At 39.8% G+C, this 27172-nt stretch overlaps 1 protein-coding gene across 2 annotated transcripts in view; it reads right to left on the minus strand.

The window, feature by feature from the left end:
• tbx4 (T-box transcription factor 4) overlaps positions 1 to 23893 on the minus strand; it is a 149100-nt gene extending 125207 nt beyond the window's left edge. For both annotated transcript variants that reach the window (XM_048557358.2, XM_048557357.2), the window contains exon 1: positions 23791 to 23893. The gene's annotated coding sequence lies outside the window, so the exon portion shown is untranslated. The remainder of the gene's footprint in view (positions 1 to 23790) is intronic.
• Positions 23894 to 27172: the final 3279 nt, after the last annotated feature.

Consider the following 27172-nt stretch of genomic DNA (forward strand, 5'->3'; position numbering starts at 1 on the left):
TCCTATGCACTATCATACCTATGCTTCATTTATCAGACAAGGATACATAGTTACACTGCAGAACTTTGCATTACAGGAAGCTGTTTCACCCATTGTGAGTTGAAAATCTAAGGTGTTGCTTTGTTAATCTGTTTAAATTCATTTGGATACTTCAGATTAAGCATTAACCTTTATTTCTAGCATTTTGTTCTTTAAAAATAAAAGCTCGCGGAAAGCAGCTTTTGTAAAATACTTTCTTTTTCCATATCCAGTATTGAAATTGTGTCTGTGCAAAACACTGGGCAAAACAATTGCAATTAGTTGTCTATTATGGATGTTACCCAATGTCATTGGGAAGGGCAATCAGCAAGATGTGGAGTAGGTGATCTCTACATTACTACATGGCTTGTATTCTGCCAAAATTAAAAGTTCCAGCAAGTACATTGATAACTTGTCGAAAGTAAAAAGAATTTGTATTTTTCTTGTTCATAATCTCAATTCATTCCAAAACACTTTTACAGTTAATTACAATCTACGGAGGTACAGTCATAGCAGAACAGTGTTGGCCGGAGAATTCAGATGTAATATTGAGTATTCACCAAAGACCGTGTCAGTAGTATCTCATTATACACAATCACTAATTATCCAGTGCTACAAATATCTGAAGAAAAAAAATTCATCTGTGACCCACAAGAAAATTATGTTCTCGAAGAAATTAAGTGTTCCAACTATTTAATGTATTTTACAACCTGAGGATGTCCCAAGATTTGCACAGACAATGAAATACATTAGAAAACATGTACTGCCATTTATAGTATTTGTTTAGGTCATTGATAGTGCTAGTTGCCATTTGCTTTTTAGGATTTATTCACACTACATGTTTGGAAGTCATATTCTGTGCCGACACTAAACATGGAAAGTGAATCAGAGACTGAAGCAGCCAGAAGTTAAGCAAACTAAACAGGGTTCTGGCCTGGCTCAAATCTGAACTATAAATACTTTTCAGACGAGTAACCACAATGTAAATAGGACACTCAGATACAACACAAAAAGCCTCTCAAAGAACCTGCCATCAGGGAGAAGGCAAGGAACTATTTACATGCTGTTGCACACAGAGGCAGCAATTATTTTTGTGACCTCCAGTTTATGGGAGGATAGAAGTAAGACAAAAATACAACAAAAAAAGCAAAGCTGTGAAAATTACAGCAGAGAAAGTTTGGATTGATGATTGATGATTGATTGAGTTTCCAAGTATGTTGCTATAACTGGGCACAGCTTTAGTGAGACCACACCCAAAATATTGCACCCAATTTAGTTGACTTATCTCGGAATGGTTCACTAAGTTGATTCCTAGGATAACAGGGTTGTCTTATTTTGAGACATTGAATAGAATGTGCTTGCTATCTTTCAGGATTAGAAGAATGAGGGATGATCTAAAGTTGTGAGGCGGCTTTGCAGAGTAGATGCCAATAGCTGTTCCTGTGCACTGGAGAGTCTAGAACTAAGGAGCAAGCTGGCAATTTGGGAAGCTAATTGTTTCTGGCTGATAAGGAGAAATTTCTTCACTCAAGTTGATGTGAATCTTGGTAATTCTCTACTATAAAGAGCTGTGAATGCACAGTTGTTGACGGTATATTCAAGATTGAGGTCAATCAATATTTGGATTCCAGGGGAGGTATGGAGTTGAGGTCAAAATGTAGCTATACTCTCATTGAAAATTAGAACAAGATCTAAATGCTCTATGGTCTACTTCTGCTTCTATTTCTTATAATGTCTTCATGTTTCACCTGAAGGTGGATTGTAATACATGCAAGACCTTGTATTTAAGTTTTTTGAGCATTGTTGTTCCAAGTAATAAAACTCAACCTCACAAAACTGAATAAACCCAGCATTTTAACTGAAGTTGCTAAAAACAAAAAAAATGAACTTAATTTCATTTGAAGAATGCATTGAAAGATCTAGGGTTCTAAATAATGTAAGTATTCTAAAGATAGTCCTGATGTTGCAATTATAAAATTGTTCATCAGAATATAATGTATAGTTTTACCCTAAGGAACATATTCGAAGAAAACGCTTGCATTCCAATAGCATCTATTACAAACACAAAACACCCAAAAGTGCTTTACAACCAAAGAAGTACTTTTGTCATAGAGTCACTGCTGTGAAGTAGTAAGTTAAACATTGTAGTCAATTTGGACACAACAAGATCCCACAAAAAATGTTATCACAAATTATCAGCTGATCCAATTTAAATATGTTGATCAAGATGAAATATTACCTTTAGTCTGATATAAAACCTACTGAAAGTTGCTGGAAGTATTTTTCTTGGAAACAACTCTCCTTCTTTGAATAAAAATTATATTATTTCATACAACATTGGTTATTTTAAAATAAGACATAATCCTACAACCAACAACCGTAAATTTGTGTCTGAACTCAAAATGTACTAATTTCAGATTTTTCAGCGGGAATAGTCCTTTCAGATAAAAGTATTAGCAGTAATTTCCAGCAACTTGCCTTTAGACACACATAACAAAAGGTCTATCTTCTATTGTGCTTATCTTATGTTTATGGGCACAAGGTATAGGAACTGTAGGTTGATTTTTGGCCTACATTTGAAGACATGAATGTCAATAAAAGGCCATTCGCCTTTGGAAAACATTTGAAGCAATTGACTTACAGGCAAAAAGAAAGCCAATATCCCACAACGTAATGAGTGATTTAATGTACATAAGACAAATACATATTGAATATTATGATGTTCTTTCAGCAAAGCTGAACCATTCGCATTAGCTCAAGGCCTTTCATGATCAGTCACCTCCAACCTTTAGCAGTCAACATTAACAGAAAGCATCTCTCATATTTTTACCCTGGTGTGATTGCAAACTTTTTACATCTTGTAATAGCTTATTTATAACTGTAATATAACATTGTATGCAAGGTTCCCTCAAGTCTTTGATCACCAAAGATCAAATCTATTTCAAATGACTCATGCCCCCTTAGGTAGTTACAGGATCTCACTTACAAGAAGAATCACAATCTCATCCCAAACTTGAGGATTCTTGTGCCAGGAATTTCAGCTACAAAAATACAGTAAACTTCTTTTAAAGCTGCTATGTTGATTGTATATCAGTCTTGTTTAATTAAATGCAGGTGGGGACCATCCCTTGAATGCACTGAGAGAGAGTGAGAGAAGGAGTTAACTGGTTCAATATTAGAGTCCCAACCTCTGGGCTAGAAGATCTGGGTCCCAGTTCCACTTTTGATGGATATTGTCATAACATGTCCAAAAAGGTTGATTGTATACACTTTTAGAGAGAGGGGGAGAGAGTGAGGTCGGGGGGTGGGGGGAGGAGCTAAAATGACCATGCTGTGTTAAGAAGGATATGTTTTTAATACATACGTATCAGACTGAGTAAAGATTGATGCCTGAGCCAGCCTTCACTAACTGGCTTTCTGTGTTATAACATAACAGCCCAATGTTTCCTTTGTATTAACGGTGTTGTACTTTGAACTATTAATTTGTGCAATGTTATTATAACTTCGAAGTGAGAAGGCAGACATGGTCAACACATTCAGAAACTAAATGGATTGATTCCTGCTTCAGCTATTACTCACAAAGTATTGGATGAGTAGTGAACCAGGATCTAGGTCTGAGGTTGAATGAAATGGGTTGAATTTTTTTTTAACCTTGCTTCAAGTTTAAATCCTAAAAATTAAAATTTTAACAGCTTTTATTGTTTCTTTAACAATTTTAAAGTTGGTGATATTGGAAAAGCCTATTAACAACCATGAGCTGTATTTCCTGTCGTTGATAAACATATTATTTGTATTAGTAGTGTTGGAGCCTTAATGGGCTAACCAATTCTCTCTGATCACATGTGCTTTTCTGACATGTCTTCCGAAAATAACTATGAATTGTAATCACTAAAGCCAAATAGTTAACTGATCATCACCAGAATCCATTAGCGAATTGAAGAGGAGCTTTTTCTACCAAACATGATGAAAGATTGAACTCATTAGGAGTGATTCAGGTAACTAACAGATACTTTTAAGGAGAAGTTAGATACGCACATGAGAGATAAAGGAAAAGAATAATATGTTGATAGTGTTAGATAACACAGCATGGAAGAAGGCTCACATGGATATAAATGCTGTCAAAGACCACATGGGCTGATTGACCTATTTGTTGCTATGAATTTATGTAACCCTGTGTAATATGTAAAATGAATACATTTTCCTACACTCACCAGAATCCAGATTAAATTTTGATTGGTTAACACTTCATTGTCAATGGATCATGTTGCTTTAAAGCTTACATTTTCTGAACTCAAAAGTCAAGAAAGTTTTTTTAACAGTTGAAGGGGCCTACTGATCTTACTTACACATGTATATGTGTGTATATATATAATATATATTTGTTTTGCCAAAATTAGAATTGAATAATCCCACAGACTTTCATTAATGCTCCTATGAAACTTGAACCAGGTTCTGGAATTGGCTGCAATGTTGAGTGATTCTAAACCTTATTATATCACTGTGCCATTGTTTTTAATAGCTGCTCTGTTTTATATCCAATTCCATCCTTCCCTGTGTTTCTGCAGTCTGGAAGACTGTAACTGCATGCTTGGGTGCTGACATGTGAAAAAGGCAATGTGATAGAAGACAAACAAGGACACGACATCGCTTGTGAAGATATGAATTTGGAAGTAATATTTCATATTGGTTGCAGTGGATCTGAACAGATTCATGATTGAAACTCTTCAGGAATTATATCTCGATCCATTGCTTCTTAGTCACAAAATAAGTCAAATTCTGTTTTCATTACACAGCATTCCAAAATTTTTATCAATATTTTGCAAGTTGACTTCTGCGATTTGTACATTTTTTCCACGTCAACTGAAAGTTAATGCCCCTGCCTACACACACAAAAGGTCTGCTATTCCCTATAATCAGACATACTGGTTTATGGTGAGTGACTGTGTCAAATTCCATTTTTATTACATGCCATGCCTGGATATTTACCAGTGTTTTGGGGATTACATTCTGGAATTCTGTCCATTTTTTTTGTAAGCGCTATAAACAGTGGTTTTGGTTATATTAGTTTAATGTTGATCATCTTCCTTCCCATTTCTCTTTTAGAAATTGAGCAAATAATAGATTTCTGATGAGTATAAACTACCTCTGCTTCTCCTACAAAAGTTAAAGATTCAATTTAGGAATAAAACAAAAATTTGTGATAATCCATTTCCAGGTAATAGTTTTCAGATGTTATGAACAATCACATCACCTTCTAAATGAACAATCCACAGTTCCTTTGATTTTTATTTCTTTTGAACAAATGTTCAAAATAGAAGCACAGCCAAAACCACATCCCACAATAATAAGCTTACTGGCACTCTCATTACCTCCAGCTGCAATAGAATCAAACCACTTGGAAATCTAGTGCAACAGTAAACTCATTTAGTTAACTTCCTAGTCTAATCAATTTTCTTTACTTAATGAAGGTTGCAAGAAAAGATTAATAATAGAGTAAATAGCGACAATCATTGCCCAGAAATTATTACATTTCTCATAAATTGTCTTACCTGATGCTCGAGGTCACACATTAAAGCTCGCCCAAGCATTCTCTTATGCATTGAGCCACTTTTCTGCTTAATGAGGATATTCATTATGTAAAACATTTTCAGTTTTGCACCACTGCACAGTCTTCAGTATAACTCACTGAGGTTTCTCAAATCATAGTTAGTGTAGCAATAAAAGACCATCTGAAGAAATGTAGTCTCACTTCATTTTTGGCTTCAGAGCACTGCAGTCAATGCATAGCAAATTTTAAAGACGTGGGACTACCAAATTGGGACTCAGTGGTCTACTCAACACTTATACATTGCTATGTTATGATTTAAAAATTTCCTAGGTGGTCCTTTAGATTCCCAAGGAAATATTTTTCAACATTAGGAAAAGGCCAACAGCTTGTTATTAAGATTTAGATTTTGAAAGCCTAATTGATAGTGGTTTTTGAAAGGGAATTGGATACATATCTGAAAATCAAAAACTTGAAAGGGCTTTGGGATTAATTGGGCGACTCGTTCAAAAAATGCCATAGTTATAATGAACTCATTCTGTTCTGTAAGATGCTATAATTGCCAATGTGTACCCAAACTAATTTAGACTATCTCTACCACACCACCAAGCAGGTACCTACTGATCTGTAGTATATGCATACATTTTTAAAAATAATTTATTTTCATTTGGTAAATGTGCAGTTAAAATATGTAAATTTTGGTTTATTAAGAAGATGCAGAAACACAACAGATCAATAGAAAACTAGAGTTAAATCAGAGAGCAACTTCCATTGGTTTAAGACAATTGCAATACCATAAAACATCGTGACAAGGAGTATATATCAGACGTATTCATAATTGTAATAGCAAAGGTCTTCAAATGCTGAGAAATTGGAACAAAAACAGAAAGAGCTGGAAATGCACTGTAAACATCTGGACAAAGAACAGACAACAGCTGGACAGATACTGACTGACCAGCTGTCTATCTCTAGATGTTTTTCCTTTTGTTTCAGATTCCTGCCTCTGCTTTTTAGTCATGGTAAGTCCAATGTATAGTTCTTTTCCACAGAAGTTGTATTTACGACTCCAATTATCAGAAACACAGTGAATGCTTCACTTAAAAGTGTGCACATATTGCAACTTTTGTATGGTTGTTGTACAGCTCCCAGTTTGCTGTGGAGTTGCCAACATTTCAGATTGTCCTGGATCTCCAGAACTAATGATGAAAGTCCCTGGAGGTTCCTGTGAGCAACAACTGGGACGGAGATTGTAGGGGGTGATAAAACAGCTGTGTGTGTTTTTCATTTTCTTTAATTGGCTTTGTTTATTAGTCTTAAAGGAGGGGCCAGTTTGAGAATAGTTGAGAATCACTTAGTCGAATGTTTGGAGTTATATGTGGTGCAAAGAAATATGGTTGTAGACATCGGAGGTCAGTTACCTCAGTCCCAGGACTTCTTCATGATAGCTATTTTTTTCAACCTGTTCAGACATGCTGTGACACACATCTGGAGCTTGTGAGGTTTGAGGCCTGGTCTTCTGGTTCAGAGGTGGGGCCATTACCACTGTGAATCAAAAGCCCCCATGTATTTCTCAGGGTAGTATCCTCAGCCCAACCATTTTCATCTCCTTCATGAATTGCCTCCCTTCTTATTATAAGGAAGGAATATTTGCTGATGCTTGCACAATGCTCAGCACCATTCATGAATCCTCAAATACTGCTCTACACAGCATGTGACAATATCCAGGCTTGAGCTGATAAGGGGCAAGTAACATTCACACCACATAAGTAAAAGGCAATAACCAGCTCTAACAAGAGAGAATCTAACCATCTCTCCTTGACTTTCAATGGTATTATCATCACAGTACCCTGTTATCAATATCCCAGGAATTACTATTGACTGTGGCTTCAAGAGAAGGTCAGAAGCTGGAAATCCTGCAGCAAATAAATCACCTCCTGAAGCTCCAAAACCTTTCCAACATCTACAAAGTACAAGTCAGATTTAACATTTAACATATTATCATTTGCCTGGATGAGTCCAGCTCAAGAAAAACACTCCAGAAGCTTGACACCATCCAAGGCAAACAGACCACTTGATTGGCATCATATTCATCATCTTCAATTTTGACTCTACCCCAACCCCCAGCCCCCCACCACCACAGAGTGGCAGCGGTGAGGACTATCTAGAGGGCACACCTTGGTAAAGGTACCAAGGCTCCTTCACCAGCACCTTCCAAACCCACAATCACTATGACTTAGAAGGACAAGCACAGCAACCGCATGGCACCACCAACATCTGCAAGTCGCTCTCCAATTTGAAACTATGTCACAGTCCCTTCATTGTGGCTGAGTCAAAATCCTGGAACTATCTTCCCAACAACACTGAGGGTGCCCCTACGCCTTGTGCACTCCAACAGTTCAAGAAAAAAGCTTACCATTACCTCAAGGGCAATTGGCAAATACTCTGAGTAATAAGTTGCAGCAATTCCCACATCCAACGAATGAATGGGGGCAAAAATATGTGCTGAATGTTCATCCAAAGATGACCATGTTAGAAGTAGCAGCTCACGTGATGAAACCTTCAGAAGCAATACCTACCTTTGTTGGCAATTACAGTGAAGTTTCAATGATGTTTAAAATTGGCCTTACCTTCCTCAAAAAGGATGCCGTGCGAAATTGAAGGTTCGTGTGTCTTTAAGTTGGTACCTTGCGAGCAGCGGGCGTGCTTACAAACGTGGCCAGCTCCTCCTTCCCCTCCTCCACCTTGGACCTCCTGGTTGATTTTAATACGCGCACTTAATTGAAATGTTTGGACAGTGTTGCCTGCCCACTGTAAACATTGAAATGTTTTATTGGCTTGAGGAGTTCTACATATGCGTCTGATCGTTGCCTGTTCAAGAATTGTTACACGGAGAAGAAAAACAGAAAGAGCTAAGAGGGTCGGGCTGCTCATCCAGTTATGTCTGGCAAGAGCCCATGCTTTGGGCTGCTTGGTGGAAATTCCAACAAAGTATTGATTAACATTGATGAGTGATATAGATACACCTCAAACGTGAAAAATAAAGTAGCGGTTTTTCAAAGACAAGACGCAGTCTAAACTACACAAAAGAAAATCAATACGATAATTGCCTAATTAATTAAAAAGAAAACTGTATAAAACAACCCAAATGTTTCTCCGTCATTGCCTGTTTGGCCATCGCTGAATCTCAACCAGCACTAATAGGATGCTGTGCTGATGGAAAAGGCTTGTCAATTGAAACTTGACTTGCAATCAAACATCTCCCGGGTTCGATAAAAACCGAAAGGCCTGCTGATGCAGAAAATCAGGAACAAAAACAGAAGTTGCTGGAAAAGCTCAGCAGGTCTGGCAGCATCTGTGAAGAAAAAAGAAATCGGAGTTAACGTTTCGGGTCCGGTGACCCTCCCTCAGAATCTCCAATTTCGTTGTGAGGAAGGGTCACAAGACCGAAATATTAACTCTGAGTTTTTTCCTTTACAGATGCTGCCAGATCTGCTGAGCTTTTCCAGCAACTTCTGTTTTATCTCCCCGGATTAGATCCAGGCGCCAGAAATTCTGAACGATTCTGAACGCTTTTTTTTTCTAGAATAAAAACCCCGTTGTAATTTAAGAAATAAAAGAAGACGTTTTGAGGTGTGACGAACGAAGGAGAATGATGTTAATCTGCTGGGTTCTTTTTCCCTATTTTTGTTATTTTGCTGGAGAGAACTCGCTATAATTCATCCTGCAGGAAGAGTGAGGGAGTCACTGCGAGTAATGTTTCCTTCATGACTACATATTGCAGATTAACGGTTTAGTTTTGAAATTACAGAATGACATACCTTTGCTGATAGAGGTGGATCAATACAGAACACTGGGTAAAAGCAAATCTATTGGGTTGCATGCATTTAGAATAAAGGTCAGCCATCGCAAGGGTATGCCTTCAAATATTTAATTGCATTACTCACACTTCTTTCTGGTAGAGGTGAGCATCTGTGTAAACACAGTACTCATTTGAAATTGAATTGGAGAAATATTTAAGAACGATACAAGGACCGAGGACAATGGAACACAAGCAGACAACGCCGTTGAGTTACCAGCGACGGAACGGACTGGACGGCCCGAACGATCTCCTTCTGGTCCACTAGGCAGGTTTGAATAGTTCCAGTACATATCAAAGTTACCAAGACAATTAAAAAAATGGAACTCCAAATGCGGGTTTCCATCCGTTATCAGAAGTGGAAGGTAGACTGACAGCCTCGGATACCTGATTTCGAAACAGGAGGTGGCCGTTCAACCCTGGGACCCATTCCGCCAATCACTTAGACCATGCTGATGTGTATTTTAATTCTACCTAACAGTTTGTCTCCTTTGATATTTTTGCTGAACAATAATCTTCTTTTAAGTTTCAATGTATTTCTTTGCGCGCGCGCGCGCGTGTGTGTGTGTGTGTGCGCGCGCGTGTACTGGGGTGGGTTTGGGCGAAGAAGACAGGTGCTATATCGTGAACACACACGGTTCAGTCTCCCCACCGATCCACGTTGATTAGACTCAATATTTCAGCTCATTTGATCCTATACTTAAGGATTTCGGATCATTAATGTTTTCATATGTTTTGACTCGGCCAAGTTCTGGGCATCTGCTTTATTGACGACTACAGTGCAATTTTCCATTAGAATTTTTAAAGATATTTTTGTTTATAAATTATGCAATAAGCAATCGCGGGTATCCCTTATTTTAAAGTTACGTTGTGAGCGGGAAAATGGAGCCTGTTTTCAAGCATCCGCAATCTCTAGCGGAGTTAGCCGCCTACATTTTTTTTCCAAACAGCATGAATAGGTTGGATTCAAGGGCATCTCTGACGGTGTTTGAAGCTTTATGTCAAAGGAAATTGATTCAAACCCGGCCGAGGTCAAAATAAACAGATTAATGAATCATAGACAGCAGCCGGGAATGACATCCGGAAACACAGATGATGTAGACAACAAACAGGTTTGCTATGGTCCAGTCTATCTATAGCGGTCTGTATGCTACAGTTGGATCTCACGCAGTCTTACCTCCATCAGTGCAACACCCGATTGCTTTCTCCCTTATGTGCTTTTCTGGGCTTCCGATGAAGAGCCTAGGCCCAAAACATCAGCTTTTGTGCTCCTGAGATGCTGCTGGGCCTGCTGTGTTCATCCAGCTTCACATTTTGTTATCTTGGATTCTCCAGCATCTGCAGTTCCCATTATCTCTTCGGAAGAAATAAATCTGAATCCGCCCCAGCCAGCCTCTGTCATAGAAATTCCCATATTTTCTCTACCTGGATAAAGATTTTTTTCTGAATTTTCCAGTTGAATCACTGGTGACTATCTTGTACTGATTGCCAATCTAAAGCATTGATCTGTCCTCACACATTACCTTGCTTCCCTCCATTAACTTCCAAACAGCACTGAAAAGGTTCTCTCAAACTCACAGAAAAGTATTTGGTTCAAGGGCGTTTCTCTCATTGTCCCGATGGTGCCCACTATTGTTGTCCATCTTCATTTTTTAAGGAAAATTGTCACATTTTGCTGAGTGCACGCAATCAATTAGAAATGACCTTGAATGAGTTTATCTGATTGTCTCTGTTGCAAAAAATGGCCCTTCTTGCTCCCTTTCCGCCTTCCCTCCTCCTCCCATTACCATCTTTATCATCTCCAGCTTCTGTATGGTGGCTGTTCTCTCGGTACCTGGACTCTCATTTGAATACAATGCAGCAATATTGCCGAAAATATACATTACAATCTTCGACATGACTTATTACTGCTTATTTTCTCCGTACAGCTTTTATTCCACCTTATGTTAAAGGCAGTCTATGTAATTAGGGCAGAGAGGAGCAAAGCTGTGTCTCAGAATTAGTGACAAGCCCCGCAGCACCGAGAAGATGTTAAACTTCGAACTGTTTATGGGACAGTTCGCGACAGTAAAGGACCGGGAGATCCTGCAACTTGCGCGAGCCGCACTGAATTTTCGGTAGACTGCTAGAAAACGGACGGAAAGTTTCGAACTGCAAAAATGAAGCGAGAATCAAGAAAAAAGTGAACACAGAACAAAACTGAATGCACCAAACCCAGATGCGCAGCGGGAAAAGTCACTAAGAGAACCGAGTCGACAAGTCTCTCCCGTTTGATTAGATTGTTTAATATTTGGTTATGAAAAACCGGCGTGCTTTTGTGGCCCTTTTTTTAATTGAAAGGTTCTGATGCTATTGTCACTGACATAAAAATGTTAACAGTGTTTTTGAGAATTGGAACAGTCTCGAGTCCACCGTGTGTTGCTGGCCACCCGACCTGTCATTGAATAGGGAAAATATCTAACACACGAGTAAGCTAGGGCTATGTTTAAAACGGATGTAGATAAATACAAGGCAACAGAATGTTTATATGCCCATCACTATTTTGAAGCGTTAATATTTATGTTTAAACAATAGAATTAATTTAACAGAATTTGCAACTAAAACTGACGCGCGCCTGTAAATGGTTTCCGTCCCGCCTTTTAAATTCGAAATTGATTTTGCAATTGTTCCAACTGAAGAAAATCATTACAAGGCTTGTTTTGGTTGTTCCAGATCCCACACATTTTCAGCAACACACCCGTTATCGTCCTGACCCCGGCATTTCGTTCACGTTGATAGAGTATTCTGTTGTTGTTTTATTTCTCCCGGTGGGTTACATGAGCCGGGAGCCCATCTCGAACCTGCTGAGTTCCGTGTAGCGGCACCGCTTTGCTACCTGAAGCGGCAAGCGGGCGTCTGGTGTGTCTACTTCTCCCCATTATATTAACTTACTGTTCATATAATGGGGAGCTCTGCACGGCTCTGTAATTCTTACGCTACTACCGAAAAATGGGCCGATTTAATTTTACTATTTAATAATCTGTCTTTTAGACTGTTATTAATCTTTACAGAAATGGTGTAGTTGAGAAGAGAACTCGTTCGGAATTGGCTTCAATGTTTAAACTTTAAACATTCAATGAAGTGTTCCTCATGGGTCTGAGGGGATGAGGACTGGGGATGGAGATTGATAATATTAAAGAGTCATTTTGAAGTTTCATTGTAATTACCACGTTTAAAGATCTGGCTTTGTACCTTCAGCGGTTTGACTGTTTTTAAAAAAAAACAATAATGGCAACTCTGTCTCAACTGTTTTTATTAAGTCCCCTCACTTGCATTTCTAACTGAGTTTTAGATTACAGCCAATTTGAAAGAATCTCCGCCCGCACAGCGACTCAGCGCTTTAATTTCAACGTCTCGGGGAGCACGTCGCCTCAGTACACAATTCAATTTGTGTCAATTTTTTGTGTCACGACTAGTCAGCAATAATTTAAACTTGCAACCTTCAACTAACAACTGGAATGTTTCTGATGGCGCAAAGCAATGACGGCTCTGATTTATACCCTCATGAGCTCCCAGGCTCAGAGAATAAATGTCAAACCCGAGAGATATCGAACTCCGAGGTTCAGATTCTCTGTCAAACACTCGTTTGTTTTAAAACAACAGATATTGAGCCTAAGAAAAACAGCTTTTTTTGGCAACAGCAGACTGTGTGTCGGTACTTGACACTAAGGCAGAGGAACATTTATTAAATACTCTGTACAGATGGGTTCATTGCTGGTCGCAAGGAACGTTCGTACTTTCACAGCCTAAACCACATAATCACAGCGTTAGAACCCCACTCTCCCTACTCCCAGGTATGAAGTATGCGTAGCAGGCCAGTTCCGTGTAAAATGCACTGAAATATCCCTATAGTATCATCACGACCGCGAGTGTAACAGAAATAAAACTCGAGATTAAATATCTTAACGTCAATTTGTGTTGGATTGTCTGTATAAGCACATTGCCAGCAAGATTAAAATTTTCTGTTCGGATGTTTAGTAATTATGTTTCCCACCCGAAGTCAGCAAATGTCAGCATATTTACATCGACTCAAATATACATTTCTGACTCCGTGCATCGTGGACCTGCATGCGCCACATTTCCAGCTATCTACATACACTTCCACATGTGCATCGAGACAGTACAAAAAAAGTGCATAATCAAACTTATCGAAGGGCTAGTGACTGTAACGGAATTCAGAAGACCGTTTTAATTTGACAAATTAGGGAAATAGGAATGGAGCACATGTCTTACATTAATAAGGGTGAGACCCGCTGTCAATGCAAAGATATCAAAATATAAATTTACGTTCTTACTACTTGAAGATTAAACTTGAATTAATTTACAAAGCAACGTAAATCATACATAAGTTAACCAAGAATTCGAAAGGGAAGTGTAGATACCATGAAGATATTTTGTTAATTTATTTGCTATGTGTTATGTATCCAGCGCTGCCTTCTGATGGTTGACATTTACGGCAAGGGAACATTCGATTCATTCAAATAGACAGTTATCGACTCAGAATGGGAAGTTTCTGCAAACAGTGTTCTAATTCTGAATAACTGGGCAGAGAAAATCAGATGTAAATAAGATGGTAGAAAGGGTCGAATTTTGAATTGGGATTGATAAACAGGTATGAGGTGGGAAAGTGGATCTGAAAATTGAGAGACAGAAGACAAGAGAAGGCCAGTTTGAAAACACTTTCACTGCAAGGCCGCAGCATCCAGACAATGCGTCCTTTGGAGAAAACTAAATATACAGAAAGGTTACAGCCCGCCCTGGGGTCACGCAGCCGGGGAGAGACAGATATAAGCTTAATTCCACCAGCCCAATCTAAAACCGTCTCCTTTTAAGAAGCTATCGGTTAAGAGTTCTCTTTGCAAACACTGAGGCCTGCTTAGTCTGCCTCAAAGAGAAAAAAAGCCTTCGTTTTCTATTATCACCCTGATGAAGCGACGTATTTGAGTCTTTACTTTAATTTATATCAAATTATAAGTGAGTTTCTAGCTTGGCCTGTAGTGTGGACTTGTATTTTTAGATTTCTCCTGTTTGTCGATTGACGAACTGTCAACAATGCTCACTTACACAGACCAAACCTGTCTTCTCTCCCGTTCTGTCAGCGAATCCCCATTCGAGTGTTGCAAAGTACAGATTCCAAGCTGTTTGAAGTGGGGGTGGGGTCCTCAGTATTTCCACCGGATGAAAATACGACCCTGGATTGAAGTCTCGGGTTGTGCTGCGGCAGGCGACCCCAGTAAAAGATATCCCAGGTTATACTTGCTTCTGCAATGTTCGCCTTGATCGAGCCGGTTTCTCTTCCCAGTTATTCCTGTACAAATGGGGTAATATCTCTACATGTGTAAGTCACAGCTGAGCATGGTCTGTTGATGCTGGTGGCAGGGAGATCCAGAATGCTGCTGTCTGTCCCGTGCTCTGCTGCCTCCCGTTAATGTCGTGGATGTTTGGGGCCTGCTTGCTTCTGTGCTGACGTAGATCCTGTCAATCACAAACCACCTCTGAGGAGCCTCTCCACACACATTTCACAGACCCCAGCACCCACACATACAGCTCCTATCGCCTCAGTATTGCACAAAAAACTCCAGTACAGTAATGGACGCTCTCAGACATCCATCAACAAGTGAGCTTCTCAGCTTAGCAGCTCCTGCAATATAACCCAATAGTATCCTGTACTGCGTTAGAATGGAACAATCCCTCCTTTCCCGGATCAAAACAAGCCGAGTTCCAAAACAGAAATCAACCCCATCATATGCCAGTCTACCTCAGGTCATCACACAGTCCAAAACCCAACAGTAACGCACAGGAACAAAAAGAAATTGCAGGAGAAATTCAACAGGCCTGTCAGTATGTGCGTGGAGAAACAGAATTAACATGACAGGTCCAGAGATCTTTCTTCAGAACTTAAAACTAGTGTTGAGTTTCTCCAGCAAAAATAAACAAAAATTGCTGGAGAAACTCAGCATTAGTTCTGGACTGGTGCCAGTTCTGAAGGAGGATTATCCACTCATAGGGAGGTACAGCATGAAAACAGGCCTTTAGGTCCAACCCGCCCATGCTGACCAGATATCCTAAACTAATCTAGTCCCATTTGCCAGCGTTTGGCCCATATCCCTCCAAACCCTTCCTATTCATATACTCATCCAGATGCCTTTTAAATGTTGAAACATTGAAATTCTCCGCCATTTCCTCTGGCAGCTCATTCCATTCACGTACCATCCACTGCAACAACGTTGCCCTTTGAATCCCGATTAAAATTCCCCCTCTCACCTTAAACCAAAACTTCTAATTTTGGACTCCCGAGCTTGGGTGAAGGACCTTGGCTATTCACCGTGCCCATGTCATTCATGATTTCATAACCATCTTTAAGGCCAACACCTCAGCCTCCGTCGCTCCAGGGAAAATAGCCCCAGCCTATTCAGCCTCCCCTATAGCTCAAGCCCGCCAACGCTCGTCAATCTTTTTTACACCCTTTCAAGTTTAGCAACATCTGTCCTATAGCAGGGAGACCAGAATTGAACACAATAGTCCAAAAGTGGCCGAACCAATGTCCTGTACAGCAGCAAGACGACCTCCGAACTCCCATACTTCCTGCACTGACCAATAAAGACAACCATATCAAAAGTCTTCTTCATCGCCCTGTCTACCCGTGACTCCACTTTCAAGGAAATACGAACCTGGACACCAAGGCCTCTTTAAAAACCAAAAGAATGTGAATGCTGTAAAAAAGAAACACAATCAGAAATTGCTGGAAAAACTCAGCAGGTCTGGCAGCATCTGTGAAGAGAAATCAGCGTTAACGTTCCGAGTCCAGTGACCTTTCCTCAGATGTGTCAGTTCTAAGGGTCACCTGACCCGAAATGTAACTCTGATGTCTCTGTACCGATGCTTCCGCACGTGCTGAACTTTTCCAGCAATATCTGTTTTTGTTCCCAAGGTCTCTGTGTTCGGTAACACTCCACATTGGGTTTGAAATGTTAATATATGCTGTTTGCTCAGATGCTGCCAGACCTGCTGAGTTTCTCCAGCACTTTCTGTTTTTCTTTCAGATTTCCAGCATCCCCAGCTCTTTATTTTACTTTAGTCACACGCTTGTAGTTAAAATGCTGGATGCTGCCTTGGGGTATACGCACGGAATAATGGTTTCAATTTTCTCCCAAATAAACCTGTTTATAAATAAAATCTAGGCTCATTATAGTCAGATTATAATTCATTGCAGTCTTTCCAGAGAAACGTTTAATAAATGTAAACTACTTGAATTTAGGTCCCTATTTTTATAGCGTTTCAACTTCTTATTCCTATTTACAGTTTTGGCCAACATTCTGAAATTCCACAATCCTTTCCTTAACAGTTAATCCGGTACTTGGGCCTGACAGGAGAAACAAAATTTATGCCTATAGTAAATCAATTGGTGAGGGATGAATAAGGTCTCCGCCACCAACAGCCCTTCTCAACTCTCGCCGCCCCGACCCATCAAAAATTAAACAACTTGTTATTGTAAAATCGAATTATCGTAAGGTGGAACTGTTGTATTCCTAGGAAACTTCAACAAAACCATCTGCAATAATATATACATTCCATCGGAAGCTTCATTCACACAGAACCAGTGCTATGCTCCCACCAAAACTTGTTGCAACATTTAGTGAGTTTAAAGTCTTCCTCTTCTTACAGGGTTTCGCCCTCCAACGAGCTACACCTGATGCACGTGGCAGTTCATTCGGCATCCACCCAAATCCCATAACTTTATTCCAAAGAAACTGTACCGAGGTATCTTCGGACCTAAGATGGCGCGGTAACTGGTGACTTTGCAAACTGTTCATTGTACTCATGTGAGTACATGTGAAAACACACCTAATTCTTATTCTAAAATTTCAAATCCATCTCAGAGCAGTAAGCCGGCATGTGCCGGCCATTTGCTATGACCGGCCTGTGAGCACAGAATCGAGCCCAGCTCAGTATGTGGTACTCAACCTACTCTGTATTCAAGTATTCAATTTTTGGAAAATTTCAGTTCACTTGATGAATGAATAAGACGGGTCGCTGGCCAGGCCACTGATTATTGCCCATAGGACAGTTGAGAATCAACCAAATTGCTGGATCTGGAGTCACGTGTAGGCTAATTTCTCTAAAGGACATTAGTGAACCAGAAGGGGTTTTCCTGACAATCAGTTCATAGTCATCAAGAGACACAATGCCAGATTATTGCTTAAAGAAAATTGAACTCAAACTCCATTATCTGCCGGCACTTGAAAACGGGACCCCAAACATAAGCTTGCTCGCCGAATTAATAGCTCAAATGTAACACCACTGGGCTACCAGCTCCCGTTGACCCTGAATTAAGCAACAACTATATCCCAGATTATGGGAATCGGACACAGTCGATCAAATGCCGTATGCATCAGTTCGCTTAGATGTAATTATGTTGTAAAATGCGGGGCTCGTACAGATTGAACTGCAGTGTTGAAATACTAAATTACAAGCAATATTCAAGATTTGACTTTCGCTGTTATTGATACAGTTTATGGGATTCCTCGTTCAAAAGGCCAGTTCTGGGGAAACTAATTCTGACTTCACCCCTCGAATAACAATGAGCTCTTGTGATGGCTCTCACTGTAGCTTCCACTAATTATGTAGAGCAAAAGGTATTTTCGACTTCTCGATTGGAACGGAGGAACACGCCCCTTCATATAACAGAATGGATAAATGATTTCGGGATGTCCTATCGTTTCCTAAGCCAGCCACTTTGAGAATCGCAAATGTGGTTTCTATTTTATTGGCCTTGTTTTCGTATCGGCCTAAGTCTGGGACTGGCTAGTTTGAACTCAGAGGCTCCATGTGCTTTCAGTCACCTCAATAATGAGAAAGGCGGAAATCGTTTACCTGCTGAATCAAGACGAGGAAATTAGAGCATTGAGGATTATTCGAGGTGGTCGTAAAACGGCAGGACAAAAACAACAAGGAGGCTCTGTCTGAGTCTCATTAGAGAGATTCTATGGGCTCCATGGTCTTTGAACGGAGTCCTGCTGCAGTCCACAGCTGCAGGTTCCTAGAGGTACGTTTTTTGACCAGAATCTGCACTTGGTCAGACAGTCTCTGACACCCCCGCCCCCACCAACACTCCCATCACGCTGCCAAACTGCAAGGAGCATCCAGCGGGTTAATGAGAACATTCCAAGGTGAAATTCAGACAAGAACCTAAACAGAAACCCTGAATTGTTCTGAAGGGATGGACCGTCGGAACAAATCGTCACTGCTGAATTCATTCCCAGGCGGGTTTAAGGTGAATTAAGTGTTCTTTTTCCACAAACGTTCTTTCCTTCCTAAAGAGTCAATATTTGTTCCTGGTTTGGAGTGACCCTCAGTTTTTTTGAATGTTTGTGAACCACCACAATGAGGCTGTCACAAAAGTAACCGAGCTCGGCATCATCCAACGACATCAGTCCCTGAATATTCCCAGCCCAGATCTCCAGTACCTACTTGGAGCGAGAGATGGAAAGAAGTGTCGCGGACAATGACTGCAGGCTGTTTACAAGTAGTCAAGTTTGTAATCTCAACCCAACATTGCCCAAATGCTTGTTTAGGAAATTGCAACAGTTGATTCAATAACTGTAGATCCTTTAAAAAAGAAACTAGGAGCTAATCTGATTCTAAAATTGGTTTGTGATAAAAAAAATTACTTTACGCGTGGACGTGGGGCGTTATCCAGAATGCGTTCAGTAACCGGTTGGAAATCTGAGCTAACACCAGAACCGCACTAAGCATCCATTCTTTAAATGAATGTATTAAAGGTTAGAGAAACGGACGATACTTTCTCATAAGTAACTGAAATCTACAGGTGGTGTTTTCTTTATTCATTGTCAGACTCTTGAACTGGTTTTGAGCAAGTGGACAGTTACCCAGATTAAATTTTCCCTTTCCGAATCCAATTGAACACATGCTCTGAAAGCGTTTGGACTACCCACAATTACCTCTCCCCCTTCGTTGGAAGCGGGAAACAGAAACCAAGCGAATCATCTACAAATTTAGCTATTAATTGGAACGTTGTTTCATTACAGTGGAAAACTGTTGGAGCAATAAACAGTACGCACTTTCAATATTTCAGTTAATTTTTCAACTGGTGTTGCTTTTACGTTCACTTTTAGATTCGATTGATCATATTTAAAATGGAAAGGTGTATATAAAACATCACGTACTTTTAAGCAGTGAGCTAGAAATACAACTTCTGGAATGATTGACTTCAAAATGTAGTTTCACTCTTAAAGTTTGGATTATACAATGTTGATACGCAAATGTTCCCAATTCACTGGCCATGCACAGCTAACTCCAGCTCAATCCATCCAACGTACAAATGAGTCGATGGCTATGTTCCGCTGCAAAGCTTACATTTGCCAATGAACGTTAAATTTGAGGTTGCCTCGGATACGCCTGTTTTCGGAAAGATAGATAGATAGCTAGCTAGATACATAGATAGAGAGATAGATAGATACATAGATAGATAGATAGATACATGGATACATGGATGCATAGATAGATAGATAGGTGGATAGATAGGTAGGTAGGTAGTTATGAATGAGGTTAAGTTTTTCCTTCAGGTGTTGAGGTTGCTACAATGGAAAGTACACACATCTGTGGTGCCCGCCGCTGCCTCCGTCACAAACAAATGGAATACACACATTCCAGCTTTTTTGCCGCAAAAATGTTTTTTTTAAACTCGCGATTTATAATTTAAAATAACTTGAATTTTGAATCCGTAATGTAACTAGCACTCCAAATTCCACCTGGATCTGTGCAATCTCCTCCATGACTGAGATCGGCAATACGGCGGGTTAGCAGTTGCTAAGAATTTAGGAGATTGGACAATTTATGAGTTGAAACTTGCTTAGAAATATTTTTTCCGTCATTTGAAAGATGACGTTGTGACTCCGTGATACACTATAACAGCTGATCATTTCAGTGACAGGTTATTTGGCAGAGGAATAGGCGATGATTACTTAATTCAATACAACTTGGTATTACTCCTGGCAATCAAAAGTTAATCATATCAGTAATCTCATTGTGGAGACCAACTCCAAAATATTTGGCCACATCCCAGTTTCCTGGAAACTGCCTTGGTTAGTGGGGCATTATGGTAACATAACCAAAGGTAACATATTTCGACATAAAGCTGTCTAGAAATAACTGTGAATTCTAATCTTAGACACCATTCTGTGTCGGCATAGAATGCCGCCTTTTTTTCTCTCGGGCCTGCTGCTCACAGGGGCCCACTCGTCAATTTTTCATAGGTCAGATGAGACAAAAGTGCACCTTCAAGTCCTAAATCATTCGAATTTGTACATTTTATTGAGGGTGTCTATCCAATTATATTTTATTCAACAATTCTGTCTTTTAGAATCCCCGAATATCGCAGGGAAGAGTGCCATTCGGCCCTTTCTGCCTCGGCCGGATATATAAAATCTGTAATCAGGTCTTTAAAACGCCAACCGTACTTCAAACGAAGGATTTTCACCCCGAAATTTTCGTCAACTTCAATTTTTAGAACATGCATTTTCGGGGACTTTCCTTTGTCTCCCGTGTCTTAACCTATTGAAGGTTAAAATCCTGACATTGCTTTAGTCAAACAAACCGCCAGTTTGCTTCCAGCTTTCTGCTGTGAAATGTATAAAATGAGCCCTCAGTTCATCTTCTGTTGCGGAATGTGGCTTAATTAGACTCAATTTTCGACAAAACCACTAATTGCCAGTCTTTCGAAAAAAAATCTGCGTTCAAAAAGGCATCAATACGAGAGAACAGAACATGCCAATAGCCAGCAGCAAACACTCCGGTGTTTTTTCCATCACAGGGAACAACAATTTGTCACTGATTTGCTTCGTAGTCACGGTTGCAGACAGAGATACTGTAAAAATGTCTGGGAGTGTGCGGGAAACTGCTGACAGGTAAATTAGTCAGAAAGAAACATAACTTCGAGTCATCTGAGGGAAAGCCGGCTTCAGGATGAAGTCTGAATCAATTCGGATAGCTCATTGCCATTCAGATTCTAAATCTCATTGAAAGCATGACTATTCCAAAAAAGATTATTTCCCCGCTGAAATAAATGACTGGAAATAATCATCCTGACCTGGCCTACAAACACAGAACACTATTTACATCCAATTTTCAGGGCTCAACATCGTCACACATCTGTTCACTCCCTGTCCGACGTGGCCTATGGATTGTAACCAAGTGTTTAAAAATGGATAGCGGATAAATGTGATGTTTGTTTTTAAAAGTTCTTCCTTTTTCCAGTCTAGTCAGTTATTCTCGCATTAACCAAGCTACAGAACACTTGAAACTTGTCCTGTAACTTTGAAATATTTCAACTTGAACCCGGTGTTATTTTCTGTTGACAAATGCATGACCATCCCACCTCCCACCAACCCCACGCCACCCCGAGCTCAGAACACCAACAGCTTCACGGGCAGTTGCACACAGGTCAGTGTGGAGTCACCTCTGTTGCAACAGTCATGACGAAACGCCCTCAGCACAATCGCCATCTTTAGCAGAGAAACTAAGGCAGAACGTTAAACATTGCCTCTTGGTCGGGATTGGATTTAAAGGTGAGTCACAGTGTTTGAAATTTTGGATTGTTTGAGCCGGGAGTTAATAAGAAGTTCCGCCCCTCCCCTTAAAATATAGTTTCCTTTACATTCCTGCAATCATTGGAAAAAAGGTTGTGTAATGAAAAAGCTAAAACCTGCTACTGATGGCTGTCGTATACATCAACAAGTTATGAGCAAATAGGACGGCTGGGTTTGAATAAAGCAAATTTGTTTCATGCTAATGGGTTAATTACACAAGTTGAACTTCTGCATCAGGTTTGCTTTATTAATAAGCAACAATTGTGGCAAATCATGTCCTTTCTAATAATAATAGTCCTACCTTGACTTACTGTTTCACAATAATCAACCATGCACTGAGGGCGACTATGTGTCTAACTCAGAAAGTGTTACAAAAATTTTTGTAACCGTTTGCCGCGAACACTTTGGAGGGGTGAAGGATGGGGTAGGCGGAGCGGGGGGATGCTGTTGGCGGTAGGCTGTTTGACAACACATACAATGAACTGTCAGACAGCAGGCGAAAGCGCCCGGCAGCGAGTTGGTGCCCCCTGATTTGCAGTGTGGTTGAATTTATAGAGTTTGCAGCGATTTGAAGCTACTGATGTTGGCCGAACGGCTAAAAGCAAATAGCGCCTGCGTTGATAAAGTCACATGTACTGAGTTCTGTCTCAAACTAGGCGAGAAAAAAGGACTGAACTAAAGTCCAATGTAATTTACTAAAACTTCAAAAGCACATAAAAAATCTCATGATTCCTGCAAGCTGATGAGGATATCAAAATATTTTTCATAGCCAGAGGCAAACAGAAAAATAACCAAAGAACTGACTGAACAACCAATTGCGTGGAGGTGTGGGAGGGAGCGTCTTTTCTAAAGTTTACAGATGTTTCAAAGGGTTAGTTTTATTATCCTCCATCTTATTGAATGTTTTTTTAATCACTAAGTGTTGTGGACCTGTTTAACAATAACTTTTCTATATGTTTCAATTCTGTTGGTAAATTAAGGAAGAAATGGAGGATAAAGTATTATTCATTTGAACAGTATAACCTCAACATTAATTCGAGTAAATTTCAGTCAACGTCAGCGTATTCAGTAGTTACGCCAGTTCCTTCATAACCTCCATGAAATGGCACATTCATTTTGGATCCTTTGTTTATATTGTCCCTGTATAGAACTTGAACAGGTACAGTAACATTCCTCTATGTAAACACTTCCTCTCGGTTTGACTTCATATACCAGCTGCCTATTCTTCTCTCGACTCTACCTTTGCTTTGGTCCTTATCTTCTCCTTTGCCTCTTGCTTCCAGTTACATCTTCCACCCACCCCCACCCCCACACAACTTGACAGTTTTCCTCCCTATTTATCATCTTCTGTCATCGCCGCCAGATTTTCACACCAGCGAGTGTATAATCCCAAACCAGCCTGAATACTACAAATCGGAGAAAAAGGCTGATCATACCGTTTTCGATTAAAGATGCAAATTATGGAACTTACATTGAAAAAAAATGGACTCAGAATGCCAGTAACTTAATAAAATGCAATATGATTTTAAAATGGGCATTAATATCCAGTCATTCAATCTAATATTCAATTGAATCAAACCGTTACTCATTATTTGCTGATATACTCGGCGCAGTGTGTGAAAAAAAGCGCAAAACTATTCTCCTGATTAAACATGAATTGAACACATTCTAGAATTCATTTGGAGTTTATCTCGCTCCTGTCTCTGTTAAGACTCGTTTCTTACCAAACACGTCCTGTTTATCCAAACAGATAATCCACTTTTTTGGTGAAAAATTTGATGAGGAGTCCGATTTCGCTGTTAAAAGCGACCCACCTCGCAAAACCGGCACTATCGATTGTTTTTAACTATTCTACAGACTGGAACCGTTCCTTTTAAAAGGAATTCTGGGGTCGGGTCAGAGCCTGTTAGAGCCTGGTTGAGTTTAACACTGAATTTTATCTGAGGAGACTCCCCCATCACGTGACGCAGACATCGACTCAGCTGGTGCCCGATGAAATGTGGATTAAAGGCGGGGGGCGGGGGGGAAGAACAGTTTAACAGCTTCTAAATATAACAGCAGGGCCTAAAGAAAACTAAAATAATTGAATAAATATAACTCTTGTAGAATTGCAACCAACAGGGGATGACGCTATCGCGTATTAATTAACGGTGAAATTTGTGACAAATTGAGGAAATTTCTACATAACTTTTTTTTGAAAACCGTTTTATTTGCCTCGATTTTCTTTATTTGAACTTCTTTTTACACAGTTAATATGAAGAGCAGATAGCTAATAAATTGGAAGCATTTTGGTCATTGACAAAATCCAGACAGGAGTTGGGCGTTTAACATTTCCCCTTGTTTTTTTGCCCTCCTTCCTTTAATTACATAGAACGAGGTAATGGAATTGCAACCTCCCCCCCCCCCCAGCCCCCAACCCCATCCTGTACCTCTCCCTCATTCTCCCACTGTACAGGCACTGACTGACGTGGCTAAATAACCTCATGTACCCCTCCCCCATAAAAAACACAACAGAGAAGCGTTACCAAATAGGTTTCATGTCAATCAGCTGTCAGAAAAGGAAATTCCCACTGGGTCCATGACAGAAATCCGTCCACTTAATTTTTCTTCAAATTAGAAAAATATATAAATAGTACCAGGGTTGGAGGCGATAAAATTATTTTCTTGTTAAAAGTTATTCCTTTTTATAGCAAATATTTAATCGAGTCAAGTTCCGTTCTTATAAATTGAATTATTCGTAGTGGAAAGATAGGTTTTACTGAATGTGAGAAGTCAGGAATTAGTAATAGATGTTTCCATTCAACCGGCTATTATAGGAATACAGTTTAACATGAAACTTTAAATAAATACCTTGATTCGTGAAGATTTTTACATGAAGTATACAGAGACCTAGATTTTTGCATTGATCAGTCCGTCGAAAGGGCTCGGACCTCTGGACGTAAATATTAATTTAATGTTTTCAAACGGGACGTCGTTTGATTCGATATGGTTTTCGATTTCAAATGTCCAGGGCAAATCGGAAGTTTAGATTTCGATTTTTTTCCGATAAAATCATCTCCGATAAGATTTGAATTGCGACTACCTGTCGATTTTTAGCTCCAAAACTACAGAGTTGGTTCGTGTTTGGGAATATCGCGTATTTTCGCTGATTAAAGAGACATTTAATTAATAACAATAGGGAGCGCGCCGTGTTACACCTCCCTCATAATCTGGTTCCCTTTGTCCAAGCCATGGCCAGTCCAGACAGGGAGAAAAAAATGACTGAATTCATATTCAGACATTGACTATTTTAAATATTGAATTTAGTTTAGTGACAATGTTGGAATTCTTTTCTGCATCCTATTAAAAAGATTACTTTACACCGAATTCTAGTACAAATTCTTTAACAAATTCGCACTCTGATATGACGGTGTCGCCCAAGCCCTTAAAAAAACAATTAAAAGTTAAGTTTTCACAGTATGAGGGCACTTATAATTTACTGCTGCCCCCAGTATTCCAGTGCCAGAGTCCCATTCATTTCCTGGAAACAAATAAATAGGCTGAATCTATACTGACCGAATTTTTATTTGAGTCCCACAGGATTTCCTCTCTCTAAAGCTGTTTTCTTAGTCCAACGCAAGTTCAATGAAACCCGTCATCTCTGTCCAGTGGAGTCAGGTTATTTGGAAATTGCTTACATTTGAAAAATTAAAGCGGGCATAATTCTAAAGGTTATATAGTAAACGTGCCGCATTTTTACAGGTTCGAAAAGAAACACACGATTTGTAGAAGATATATTACATTGCACAAACACTTGCAGTTATTCTGCCCGTAATCTAATGTTGCAGAGAAGTAACTTTTTGAATAAAAAGTAGACACATTTTTAAGTAGATTTTTTCGTATATTTCTTTGCTGCTAGCACATTTTAACCTGATTTTGAGATTTTCATTGCTCTTGGGTGTTGGAGCAATGTTGCACAGTTTAGTATGAGTGGGATCAAATGAATGGCAGTGACAAGACAGTGTTCATTCGGTGAAGGTGAAGAGCCAGTCGCAGGCGGTGGAAGGAGCCCCGGTCGGAGAGTGAGGGGTTTGGATCGATAGCCTATCCCTGTCCGGCCTTGAACGTGAGAATAAGGTGAGGGGACTCAGCGAGTGCACTGACCTGAATCCTGGAGAGCGCACACACACACACACACACACACACACACATTTACACACACACACGCACACGCACACACACATTTACACACGCACACGCACACGCACACACACACACACACACACACACACACACACACACACACACATTTACACACACACACACGCACCATAGAACCCCAAAGCACATTTCATCATCCCTTAAACGAACATGACACCGGAGAAAATTGTTCAAGCGAAAATTCAGGCTATAGTGGAAATAAATATCTGAAGAAGCAAATAAACCTCGCAGCGAATCTCACTGAAATAATCCACGACGCAATATCAGGTTCTTGCCAAATGAAAGCCGAGCAAGACAAACTGATGTAAACCAGGATCTGACACGCAGTATGGGCATCTATGGCTAAATACAAGTGAATGTTACAGATGGACTCTCAGAGTTTGGCAGGAGGCCGGTGTTATGTATCGATATCAAACAGTAACTAGCAGCAGTTACATAAGGGATGTTTTTGAAGTCAAGGGTGAACCATTGAGTTTCTTTTTGGAGGGATTTAAAAGCCCGATTCGCCATCGATAGATAATAAATTGTTTATCGTATCGATTCTGTGTAAATCTCCACTGAATAGTTCGTCGAAGTCTCTAACACTTGGAATTCGAAGTTCCTTCTTTACATTGGGACTGGACGTGCGACAATTAGGGAACAATTAGACGCGGATGGCCGCAGATCTTATCTCTATTCTTCGACTGTTCTCACAAAATGCTTGGAAGTAGAGCGATGGGTTTGCTCTGTACAATTTGGAAAATACACTCCTAAAACGAGAATTGAGAAAAGCACGAAGGCTGGAGGGGTGTGGTGGCGGCTGTCTCCTGACCTTCAAATTCTATAGGCAAACAGTAAAATGCAGCATGAAATGAAATGTTCAGATTGCATATTAAAATGTAAATATCAAACTTATGGATTTTGGTG

This window comes from Stegostoma tigrinum, chromosome 27 (assembly GCF_030684315.1).
Source record: "Stegostoma tigrinum isolate sSteTig4 chromosome 27, sSteTig4.hap1, whole genome shotgun sequence".
In the NCBI taxonomy this organism is placed as follows: domain Eukaryota; kingdom Metazoa; phylum Chordata; class Chondrichthyes; order Orectolobiformes; family Stegostomatidae; genus Stegostoma; species Stegostoma tigrinum.